At 35.1% G+C, this 9,986-nt stretch overlaps 1 pseudogene; it reads right to left on the bottom strand.

Annotated features, from left to right (window-relative positions):
- Nucleotides 6,174-7,229, bottom strand: LOC109714897 (annotated as a pseudogene).

The raw sequence follows: 9,986 nt of genomic DNA, 5'->3' as shown, positions 1-9,986 counted from the left end.
ACACCAATTAGGTATGTAGATAAAATCGAGTGTCTATTATTGAAGTTCTACATATGTTTCTGCTACTAGCAGAGAGATGTTACAACTAGGAAAAGGGTCAATGATTTGAAAATCCCTCTACTCTCTGTATCGAATTTTCAGTTTAAGTTGCAGCAATGTGGTTAAGATGTTGTTTTAGTAAAATCTTATTGTGACGACCTAAAAAGGGATATCTAATGCACATATATATATATATATACCAAACATATAGACCTATGTATCGCGGATACTTCTATAAGTCTCGCGTGTCCGTATCGGACACGTGTCCGATGTGGACACTCCATAGACGCACATTCAATGCCGATCCACAGCGCAAACAATTAAAAAAATGTGCATATATTTATTTTATTTTTTTATACATATATAATATAAAATGATATATATTTTAACTTTTTAATGAATGCATACAAATTTTTTTTGCCAATATAAATAAATATATGAATTATAAATTAAAATTTTACTAACTTTCATTCGTATGATAAATATAATAATATTTTACCAAAATTAATATTTCATATAAATAGATATATATTATTATATTAATAATATTATATTTTATTAGCGGTGTCTATGCCATATCAGTATGTCCTAATTCTTTAAAAACTGTCGAGTCGCCGTGTCCGAGTTGTGTCGTATTCCGTATCTCGTGTTAGTATCCCTGACGCCTAGATATAAACACACCATCGAAATGGGCATTTCAAAAGAAACCAATTGAATCCAGAAAAAAAGACGCAAGCTCTGAATGCCTTTAGCAGTTAACTTTCCAACTTGGCAGGAAAACAGATGGATTCAGTTGTGTATAATTTTGCTTCATTTTGATGGTTAAAACTCGTTCATGAAGCGAAAGTTTACTATCTCCTTTTCCATTTGTTGCTGAGACTTACCAAAGTGAAATCAAACTTGATCAGCAAACATGGATTCCCAACAATTTGCGAAGAATGAAGCCCCTGAAATTGCGCGGTGTGTGTAACTGAGCTCATCCTCTGGTTGGGGTTTGTAGAGGATTCTCTTCGCATGGATCGTTGTAACTGCAGTTGAGGCTGCGGCCACAGAAAGAAGCTGATGAGATGTCGGAAATGATTTGCTGCAGTGAGTGGGAACCGTCATTTCACGATCATTTGTCATTCCATGTTATTTTTATCCCTATTCAAGGACTATAATTATTTACTTTGGGATTGTTTTTTAAAGTTATAGTATTAGAAATATCCTATGAATTATTTGATGAAAACAAAATTAACACACAGCAGCGGATCGCCTACTAAAATTATCCAGCTTCTTTTGCGGCTTCCTCTCAAATGGAAAATAGCATCATGCCAACCAAAAACTGACCGTCCGCTAATAAAATTTTGACAAATTCTCGCCGAAACGGGTGACAAATAACGAACAAATGATATCACTACCATTCATCTAGAAATTAAACTAATTTATTTATATTATATCAATATATTAATCCTCGATAACTTGCCCATGTGATTGATATCACCACCTTCATTTTTAAAAGTGGGTACCACTTGACCACTTCATTGTTGGGAGTGGGTTCATCATGTCATGTTCTCTTTTGTGTTCGCTCCGATTTTTTTTTATTCGTTCTTGGATTCGTCCAGTAATATTTTCTAATTTTTGAACCAGATTTTCTATTCATTTAAACCGAATCAAATTTTCTATTCCCTTGAACTGTCTTCACCTACAATGTTCTATTTTGGGTTTGGTCCAATTTTTTTTTTCTTTTCATTCTTGGATTCGATCCAGTAATATTTTTTCACTTTTGAACCAGATTTTCTATTCACTTGAAAACGAACTAGATTTTCTATTCCCTTTAACCATCTTCACCTGCTAGGTTCTTTTTTGGATTCGGTTCGATTTTTCTATCCTTTTCATTCTTGGATTTAGTCCAATAATATATCCTCACTTTTGAACTAAATTTTCAGTTGCATCTCTCCGCCTTTTCACCTTCCTTGAACTGAACGGACTCTCCTTATTCAACTGCAGTATTTCTATAGTTCCATTTCATCCCCTTCACCCCCTCACCCCTGAGGAATTCTACACTGTCACACATGCACAACGTCATCAATAACAAGCCAATCACATTCCTTCTTTTCAAACAAAAGTATAATAAAAATATTTTGTTACAATCACGATGGGACATATATTCTTAAAATGATTAATTTGATTGGTTTGTTACGCCACGTCACTAATATACCCGTTGCATTCTAGAATTTTTTCTCACCCCTTTTCATCTCTTTCCAAAATATACACCCTCTCACCTCCCCTCATATCTTTCCAAAACGGACACCCCCAGCCTCACGTCCCCTCATCTCCCACTTATCGTACACCCTCTCATCTACCCGCAACTCTTCTGGAAACCCTAATCACCCTCTCTTTACTTAAACTCTTCCTTTTCTTTTCCTTTCTCTTCTTCTTCTCTTTCATCCTCTCTCTCCCCCCATTAATGGAGGGGTTGGTGATTGCGTTATTTTTGGTAGAAATATGTTTTCCAATAAAGATGAAGTACTCTAATCGACAAATGATTCAAGATTCCGGCAACATGAAAATCAGGTTATTTATGAAGAACTATCTTAGTGGATTTTGTATAAAATATATTTGGACTAATCATTAACTAATATTTCGTTACGTTAAATTCTTTTACAGGTTATGATTATCTTGCTTCCAAGGCCATAATACTTTAATAATGGGCAACAAAAATTGGAAGGTATGCCCATTTACAACCATTTGCCTACTTGTGTGCCTCCACATATGAGAAAATGCTTCATGTTGCCTAATTAGCGAATTATTTTGCTTAAATATTTTGCAATTAAACTACGTTAATAAAGCAAGCCAAACAAATGATTTTAAAGCACAAAAAGAGATGTGCCTTTATACATAACCATGAATAGGGATGCAAACGGATCCGGGTTGGTGGAGCTCCCGCCCCGATCCGCCCCGACGGGGGCAGTAAATGGGAGAAAATAAACGGATTCGGGGCAAGAAACGGGATAAGTTTTACGATCCGAGACGGATTCGGGACAGAAAACGGAAAAAATTTTGACCCGCCCCGAATCCACCCCGCCATGATCCGCCCCGCCATGTTCCGCCCCGAATCCGCCCCGAATCCACTCCGAATATCATTTGTATTTTTTAAAAATATTTCTAAAAAATAATATATTTACAAAAAAAGTTCAAAATACAAATTAATTATTACTCTCATTTCTAATGTATTTGAAACACTTGAATTTTGTTTTGAATTGTGATTCATATTTTTAATTTTTACCATTAATATTGTTAAATTATATATATAATATTATTAAAAATTATTAATTTATATTTTATAAAATATTAATAATATTATAATTTCATAAAAAATATTAGTTGGCGGGGCGGATTCGGGCCGCCGGCGGGAGGCGAGTTACGAGGCGGGGCGGATTATGGAATGTATTTTTTAACCCGTCACGAATTCGGGGCGGGAGACGGGGCGGAAGCCTCCCGCCCCAGATCCGCCCCGTTTGCATCCCTAACCATGAACATGGAAGAAAGAAAACACCACATGCTAACAAATCAACTTTTCTTTTAAGATTTGTAGTTGTCGTAGAAATTTTCATATTTCTTAATATTCTATCCGTACTATACATGAATTATAAACTATTATACAGTTGTTTCTATTTTGTCTGTGCATGTATTTCTTTCTGTCTTCTTTGACTCAGGCATTGAACGACAGTTGTATATAATGTACCTTAGTTTTATTTTTTCTTAATTCTATCCTCTTCTTATATTCTTCCTCTTTTAAAACTTTTACTTTTTTTTTTTTATCTATGCTTTGATTTTTACTATTTAGAATTATTTTTATATTTACTCTTTATCTAAGATAGAAATTTAACTTTAGTAATATGTACCCTGCATTGTGCAAGTTACTATTCTAGTATACTATAAAAAACTCATTAGTCAAATCAAATTATATTTTGAGAAATACTAATTCTACTGTCCAAAGATGTGGTAATTATAATCTACAACCTTTCATTCAAAAGTCGTACGATTTATTTTTTTTTCTAATTTTCAATTAAAATAAAATAATAAAATAAGTAAAAAAAATTAAATTAAAAATTACAACCTAAAATAAATTGTACACCTACATTGGTGTTTTAATTTTCTTTTCTTGTTAGTTAGCTCATGACATTAACCCGAATAAGGGAGACTACTCCTGAAAGTTGATTTTGGTACTCGTGACTTTTCTACGCAAAGCGTCAGACAGCATTAACTTCTCCAATTTTCCGAGTCGTCCATCGCAACTGAATAGAAGCTTCGACGTGATCATACCAGTGAAATAACTAACCATTTGATTTGAACATCAACATCAGAAGCATATTCCATTCCCGCGATCCCATCCCAACATCCCATCAACCAAAAAGAATCTCTCGCCCCTAATTTACTTTAACACTCGTTCCTAGCAGGAAATCCAGCTTCACCGTTTTATCTATAGCTAGCTAATTATAATATTGTTTAAAAAATATTTTCAAAAAATTTAAAAAAAATTAAGATGGGATGGATAAAATTTAAAAGACCAATTTAATTAATTAAAGACACACATTAGTAATATGACTGCTACATTTTAAAATTTTCTCCAGTAGGGACGGATATTCAAAATTTTATCCGAATTCGAATTCGAATTGGACAAAATCATTGGATGCTAAACAAATATAATTTTAGATCATGTATAAAAAACAAAATCCTACAAATTTGATTCAGGCATGAATTTTGTTGGCGCACAACCTGAATCCAAATCCGATCTGAACCAAAATTAATTTAAAACAATTGTAATCTGTTCACATCCCTACACTCCAATAAGTCGACAGATTACAATTGTTTTAAAAACTTTTGAAGTAAATTTTCTTTTTAATAAATATTTTGAAGTAAATATTTTCTTTTTAATAAATTTTATTGGAGTGTAGGGATGTGAACAGGGGTCAAATTCGGAGCAGGTCTTTAAAATCTCGAATTCAGAATCTTGAACTTGAATTCGACTACCAAACTGAAAATTTGAAAACTAAAATTCAAATCCAAACCTAAATTCGATGGATTTGAAAAATTCATATTCGAATTCAAATTCGAGAAAAAATTGAATCCAAACCCAACCGGAATCAGGACCTGGGGAACGAGATGACCTTAGTGTGGGACAGATGGACGGCCAGGAAGTGTATACAGAAGAAGAGAAACAGCCTAACAAACTTAATTAATAGGATGCTGGATCATTTGGAAGGTCAGAAACAACTGGATCTTTAGGAAAATCCTACCGGACCTGAAGAAGGCTATTCTTAACCTCAAGCAGCTTGTGAAGGAGTGGGATTCACTCCTCTCTACTTGAACTTTTTTTTTTCTTTTTTTTTCTTTTTAAGGAGCCTAATTGCCCGACTCTTATAGTCTAGTTCATTTATCCAATGAATAAAGCAGATAGCGTGCTACTTTTTTCTCAATTTTTTTTTATTCTCTATTATAATAAATATTTTGGATATAGAGATTACAAGTAGTCTATCATTTTCTCTGACATTATTTTTTATATAAATTTTCCTTGAAAAAACGTTTTGAAAAAAACATTACTCATTGAGACATCCCGAAGTGCACCTATTCAAACGCTAGATAAAAAGAAAAGGAGAAAAAAAATTAACTATTTCCAATTTTATTTTGGGACATTTAGGAGTATAACTCGATATTATTACTCCTAAACTGCTCTATTTTACGGATGAACATATTATTTTACCTTTGCCTTTTCTCCGTCCACTGCCTATAGCATAGCTCCACACTTCCAGTTGGATAGTTCTTCACTTCTAGAAAAGAAAAATAAAATAAAAAAGAGACAAAAAAAAAAAAAGAAATACTCACCGCTGTATATATATCAAACGTCAAGCAAGCTCAGTAGCTCACAAGTGAAAAACAAGCGGAAAATGCAAGGAAATAACGAAAAATGGAAAAAAGCTGTGACGGAGAACAAAAAAACACATACTTTTCGAAAACAAAAAGGTACGATCAATGTTCCACATCACTGCAGTGTAAGTAGTTTCCACAGCACTCGATCGTATACGAGAGTATTAACAAAGGAATTAACCAAATCAGGAAACAGGAGAACATACGAAGAAACGAGGCAAAACTCTCACATATATGTATATAATAGAGTATATCATCAGCATCATCAGTACGGGAAAACATCCGTATCCACGTAGAAGGGTGAGGTAACAGTATCGTCTATGTCGAGATATGCTATGAGAGGGACCGAGTACTATCATGTATGATGTTACTATACTGTAGGTCATACGACGCATGCAGCTAGTGTAGTAAGAAAATGTGATCGGGAGGGGTCGAGGGGTAAACGATACCGATCGATTAAGCGCGCTCACCGCGGATGCGGCGGGCGAGTTGGATGTCCCTGGGCATGATGGTGACGTGGCGGGCGTGGATGGCGCAGAGGTTGGCGTCCTCGAAGAGGCCGACGAGGTAGGCCTCGGCGGCTTCCTGGAGGGCGAGCACGGCGTGGCTCTGGAAGCGGAGGTCGTACTTGAAGTCCTGAGCGACCTCGCGCACCAGCCGCTGGAACGGCAGCTTCCGCACCAGCAGCTCCGTGCTCTTCTGGTACTTTCGGATCTCACGCAGAGCCACCGTGCCGGGCCGGAACCTGTGCGGCCTCTTCACCCCTCCCGTCGTCGGCGCCGACTTCCTCGCCGCCTTCGATCAGTCCACCGATCCGATCCGACAAACAAAGAAGATGATCAGATACAAAACCCTAGCTACAGGGATGGATTGATGGAACAGGAGAGATCGATCGCTCCAATCAACAAAGAAGATGATCAGATACACATTTCATAGACATATAAGAGTTCGATCGTTAAGCTAGAAATCGTATCGTATTCATGTCCAACAGATTGAGAAGACGATCAGATACACATAGTGATTACACACCCATTAGAATCGAGCTTTGAGCTCGAGATCGTAAAAGAACGCTAGCATGTTAGAGAGATGGAAGAGATCGATCCATACGGCAAAGAAGAAATCAGAGATCGATGTTTGAGCTCAAAATTGTAAACAAAACCCTAGGGAGAGATCGATCTAGAAAAGGAGACATCGAAGGGGGCGATCACCTTGGTGGCGAGGACCTAGCGAGGAGCCTTTCCACCGGTGGATTTGCGAGCGGTTTGCTTCGTGCGAGCCATGGAGGAGGGACAGGAAAGAGAAGGACGAGGGGGAGGTCGCGTATGCTGTGCTAGGGTTTCTGAAAACAGGGGTTCGGAGTAGAGTGGGGGAGGGGGCTGCGGGAGCTCGTAGCTCAGTGTCGTGGGCTACTATTTATAGAGGTGGAGGGAATGGTAGTGGAGCAGTGGAGTGGAGGGAGAGGAGAAACGTCCAGAACGTTGTGGGCCCCACCGTACGATTTTGAAGGGGTGATCGGACGGTTGGGAGCCCGATCGGTGTGCTCTAATCTGATTGGTCGCCGTTCAACTGAAAACACAGTGGAGTTGTTGCGTGGACCGCGGCCTATAGACCGGCGCTTCAAAATCTCAACAATGATTCTATGAAGTCCCTCTCAGCTAGGGATGCAAATGGATCTCAGTTAGCGGAGCTCCCGCTCCAATCCGCTCCGAATGAGATGGTAAGTGAAAATTAAAATTATAGAAAAATATAACTCTGTCCCGAATTTATTCCGATCCGTTAAATAAATAGAGCGGCAGACGGTAAATCCTTTTCTTCCTTTAATCCGTCCCGATCGGTTAAAAATTCGTCAAAAATCCGCTCCTGTCCCGAATAAAGCGGTAAGTGGGAGATAAAAATAAAATAAAATATAACCTGCTTCGAATCTGTCCCGCCCCGACAAGAAATAGTGCGGGAGGTGGAGAACCCTTCTGCCTCCGGATCTGCCCCATTTGCATCCGTACTCTCACAATTGTAGGCAATTTGAAATAGGTTCATTCAATTTTTTTTCTGTTCCTGAACATCATTGCCCTCTTAATTTCTAAATATGTAATTTGAATAAATTTGTAAATTGAATTCAAAATTCATACAGATTAATTGCTCTATTACGTATTAATTCTTAAAAATTAGGCTAAATTACAAAAGGCCTCTTGCATTTTAGTTTACCTCAATTATTTTGCACATTAAAAATTAGATAAAATATACTTTATTCGCTTCAATATATAACATGTTATACTTAACTCCTTGGACAAAAAAATATATATTCTTAATTCCTTTAGAAATTTATGTCGTTGGCACTTATACACTTTATCCCTTTCAGGATGAAAAAATATTTATATATAGACATACTTGGTTATTTTATTATTATTTTTAAGATATATTTCATATTATGGGTGGGGTTAAGTGCATATGTTTTATATCTTAAAGGTAAAATACCTTATGTAATATATTGAACAGATTATACGTATTTTAACCTTAAATAAATATTATATTAAGTTTTTGAGGCAATATCCAACATACTTTTTAAAAGTTTCGAAATTTCTTAAATATACTTTAAAATTTAAAATATCATGTTTACTTCTCTAAATATACAAATTTATCACTGATACATAGTGGCAACTTTTGTAAGCTTGCCTAATTTAAAAAAGAATTAGACACTAAGAAATTAATAAAATAAAGATTTTATACTCTACTATCCATTGTGGGGCAACATATTAGTGCATGCTATTTTTCAATTTTTTTTTTTTTTTAGGATTTAGCTTTTCATTTCCTAGCTTATAGAATATTTTTTTATTCTTTATTAAGTGTGTGGTCAATTATTGTAATTTGATTAATTTAAAATAGGCTAAGTTACAGAAACCGATTTATAAATATTCGCCTTTTTCACTTTTCCTCCATAATTTTCAAAAACATATATTTTACCCCCTTAATATTTTAAATTGTTATATTAAGCCCCCCTCCTTCAGGATTTCATTACTATTCCATTTATTTCTTATAATTTATACTGAAAATGCCTTTCAAAATAAAGATAATTTGGTCATTTTGTCATCTACGCCGCAACCCTTTGAAAATATTTTAAAATTTTAAGGACACAAAATATAAGTTTTTAAAAGCCAAAGAGTTAATGTAAAAAAACAGATATTTATATTTTGAATTTTCAAGGGCCGCTTATAAACTTCCAATTTGATAGAAGAGTGTTGGGAAAATTATTTCTAATTTTTCTCTTCAAATAGATTCAAAATTTTGAATTGATTGCTTACATTCAACCCTAAAATAGTAGGCTTAATTATAAAACTATCGCAACACTTTACCCTATATCTCAAATATGTACGGCATAAAAATTTTAAATTTTTGTCTCAATTAAGCCATTTCGTCAGAATTTTTTGTTAATTTTAACAAGGTACTTTTTAGATGGCACATCTTTAAGTTCATTTAAGCTCGTTCAAACACCCTTTAAATCAACATCCAAGATGAACCTTGATAAAGTATTTACGTGCAAGAATTTAATTGGTTTTAATATGCAATGATCTTGCTACGTCATTACCGTTAACACTTTCGTCAAAATATTAATAGAATTCTTAAATTATTAAATTATTTGACAGAAGGCTAAAGTGCAGGATTGATATAGTTCAAAATTTTGAGGAATACTACATATACACCTTCAAATTTTATATTCTAAATTTTATATGGTAATTATCAACTGAGCAGTCTGATCAATACTTTTTTATCTTTTATTAAAAGTTTAATGAAATTTTATGAAACTGTAGATTCAAGGATGTAAAATTTATGATTTTATTAACAGTATACAGGTAGTAATTTTTTTTTAAAAAAATTGGATAATGTTATCTGTACGCTTACATAAGGTGAAATGTCGGGGCATTTTTTTGTAGATTAATTCGAAAATCTAAATTGTCGAGCCCAATCTGATCAGACTCATCGAACGGTTTGGATTGGGCGTGTTGGGTTCAACCCAACAAAGTAACGAATCCATTTCATAGAAT

This window comes from Ananas comosus, linkage group 9 (assembly GCF_001540865.1).
Source record: "Ananas comosus cultivar F153 linkage group 9, ASM154086v1, whole genome shotgun sequence".
In the NCBI taxonomy this organism is placed as follows: domain Eukaryota; kingdom Viridiplantae; phylum Streptophyta; class Magnoliopsida; order Poales; family Bromeliaceae; genus Ananas; species Ananas comosus.
The sequence above is the reverse complement of the archived record's forward strand: the minus strand, read 5'-3'. Positions and strand labels throughout refer to the sequence as shown.